This window comes from Limulus polyphemus, unplaced genomic scaffold, assembly GCF_000517525.1.
Source record: "Limulus polyphemus unplaced genomic scaffold, Limulus_polyphemus-2.1.2 Scaffold205, whole genome shotgun sequence".
Taxonomy (NCBI): Eukaryota; Metazoa; Arthropoda; class Merostomata; order Xiphosura; family Limulidae; genus Limulus; species Limulus polyphemus.
The window spans coordinates 239632-243128 of record NW_013665815.1 but is presented as its reverse complement, the minus strand read 5'-3'; the positions used below and the strand labels follow the sequence as shown (position 1 = coordinate 243128).

Genomic DNA, 3497 nt, shown 5'->3' with positions numbered 1-3497 from the left:
TTTTGACATCCGGTATACAGGATGGTATAAATGTTGTTTGTCACTAACGGAGCAGCATTTTGACATCCGGTATACAGGATGGTATAAATGTTGTTTGTCACTAAACGGTGAACTTACTTTTTATTTTTTCTGATCAGCTTATTGTTACATGGGAACAATTACGTAAGTATGGCACACAAACTGACAAACGACCAACGACCACAAAAGAGATTCAACCATATGGGCGACTAACTTTGAGGCCACCTTGTAGAATCTGAATTTTGAATGTAATATGCATAAAAATCAGATGCAAGTTACCTTGTTAATAACTCACAAAGAAATCTCAATAATTAGCAACATTTGCATGTAATGTACTTTTGCAGTTTTAATCTGCTTAAGATATATATAAAAAAGGTAATATAGATCCCACCGATATTGCAAAACACGTGAGTGAAATGTTAATAGATTTAGTTCTATAGCAAAAACAAAAAAATATGAAAATTTAGAGAACTCGTTACGTTAGTGAATAGCATGTAGGCCATACTTTTACTGTTCTATGAACAGGTGAACACGTGCTTTCGTATGTCTCAAAAAACCGGGCCAGATCTGAACATATGATAATATGGAGCATTTGGTACCCGTTGACACCGTTTGGTGGCGTTCACTGAAAGGATTGGGCGTGGCATAGCACTACAGTGAATTAGACAGGTTTCTGTACTTTTTGATCTGACTGATACCCCTGCATACTTCTTTGAAAACACATGTTAATCATCGTGCACATCACGTGCTGAGCGCGATCTTATTGGAAGTGATCAAGGCTACTGAGATCTGTGTTTTTAGAATGTGTAGGTTTTTCATGAGAGTTGTTAAATTACGATCAGTAGAAGCGTGAAGGAATGAGATACAAGATTACAAACCATTTCTCTATTTTAGGCTAAACACATTTCGGTCATCTTCGAAAAACAACATAAAAGTAGGCGGAGAAAAGATGTTTGCGTGTGAAGAATAGAGCACAAACCCTGATTCGAAGGAGCTTAAATACCTTAGTTTTTATTTTTACTCCTTTATCTCCCTTTAATCAGTCGTATAGCATGTTTCGTGTTTGTTTTTAACAATCTGTATGAAACGTTCGGTATTCATTGTTAATATGTGTTGCTAATTGTGTTAAATAGTAAAAGAAACATTGTTGTTCTGAGAATGTTTTTATCTATGTTTCTACGTGAGAAATGTAGCGGGAACTATGTAGCGTTTTATCATGTGTGACACAAAACTATATTTTGATAATATGCATTTAAGATCAGTGTTTTCAAAATTTCAGTCTACATCCTCTGCCTACAAATGTCATAAAATGTGATAATAAGCGATGCCTCACATGTCGTTCTCTTAGTTCTTTTCATCCAATTACTTATAAGTTATAACTATTCCTTTTGCAAATTAATAAATGTAATTTATATATTAACATGTGGTATGTGTAACATGCAATATGTGGGACAAACTTCTTCTAATCTTATACATATTCCCGTGAATCTGCATAGATCTCAAAGTAAAAATAATGTGGTAAATACGGTTGAATTAGAACATTTCAGAATTCAGCCATTTGTTTCAATAGTAATTGCAATTTTAGAAACCGTTAATGTAGATATAAAAAGAAAAATTTTACATTATTAAATATAAAAACTTATATCGTTATGGTTGGAATCAAGATTATAATGGTACCACTGCTATAAGTTTAAGTAATAGTAATTGTATTGGTAATTTCTAAAAAAAAGAAAACTAGAGGAAATGGTGAAACAAAATAAAATGGGTTACTTTTATCGACTTCTGTACAGATTTAGATAATAAGTTTTATATTCTTGCTAAGATTCGTAGTGATTTCTACTATATATATAAAATAAACACTCCAAATTTAAGAGTATTAGCAAAAACGGTAATGACATTTAATTTTCAAAATAATGATGCTAAACATTTGGTAATAGTGATAAATTCGTTAATAGGGGAATTTATAGATCTACCCATAGAAACAGAAAAACAAACGTTTACTGCTAATAAAATTAAAAGCATTTTAGTTTTGTGTATATAATAATTATATTTATTTTGATAAGTATATTGATAAACAAATAATAGGTATAACGATGGGTGCTAATTACTCGAGCTGTGTTGGCAATTTATATCTTCATCATTGCGAAAATAAGTTCATAACTAATTTTTCAAATCCAGAATTATTTTCCTTCAATACAGACATATCGACGATTTGATTAGTATTAATAATCTATAAATAAATAATTACATAGGTAACATTTATCCTGCAGTTCTACAGATTGAGAACATTTCTATACAAATACTGAAGTACATTATTTAGATTCAAACATTAAGATAATTAATAATTATTGTAATATTAATATTTATGACAAAAGAAATTATTTTATTTTAACGTTTTTGGATTTCCATCTCCAAACAGTAATGTACCAACAAATGCCCTACAGAGCATTATTCTATCACAGATTCTTAAGTACTATAGAATTTGTAGTAATGTACAGTTCTTGATATCTAATATTAATATATTAGTACATAAACTGATTTTTAATGGGTTCGATGAGAAAACTGTAACCATTTTAAATTATTTTATAATTAATATAAGAAATATTTATGCAAATTTGAAAATAGTGATTTAAACAATATTATAATATGCACTATAGAAATAATTCCTAAAATTTATCTTAGGGGAAATAATTGGAATTACTTATTGGACATTTCATATCTTATATAGGTAGATTAATGTATTAGTGGTTATATCACCTTCACTATATAAGACCTGCTACCGTGTAGATCTCTTTACAACCATTGAAGATCCAGATAATGGCATGGAAGGGTGGAGGATGGTAGCTATACTTATAATATTGGTTGGGCTTAGTATAGTAATACCTTAACATTTTGGTATTTATGTTCAAACATCATATTGGAGGCTGGAATGTTAACTTCAAGGACAGTTTTGCTGTCTTTCCCATTGATGTATTGTATTCTATCACTGTCACTTAACGTTATAAAAAGAAATTATGTGACATTCTCGCTCTATAATACAGGCCAGCCAACTTTTGCGGCTCTCAGCATTCATGAAAAGAACTGTACCCAGTCCTACCCCCAATAATGCAACTGCTCCAAAGTGAATAGAATATATAAAGTTAAATACTTAGGAGTCACTATAGATAATTGGTTGTATTGGAGGCCCCATATACTAAATTTAACTAAAAAAATACGGAAGTTAGTATACATATTTGTAACAGTCGATTGTAACAGACAGAGATAGATTGTCGATAGATAAATTAAAGATATTATACTATGGATTAGTTGACTCTATTTTGCAATATGGTATCATAACTTGGGGAGCGGATCGATAGATAAATTAAAGATATTATACTATGGATTAGTTGACTCTATTTTGCAATATGGTATCATAACTTGGGGAGCGGATCGATAGATAAATTAAAGATATTATACTATGGATTAGTTGACTCTATTTT

The 3497-nt window shown here is 30.5% G+C and overlaps 1 protein-coding gene across 1 annotated transcript in view; it reads left to right on the top strand.

Moving 5' to 3' along the window:
- LOC106478373 (microtubule-associated serine/threonine-protein kinase 3-like) overlaps positions 1-3497 on the top strand; it is a 192308-nt gene that overhangs the window by 118589 nt on the left and 70222 nt on the right. The gene's annotated exons all lie outside the window — the stretch shown is intronic.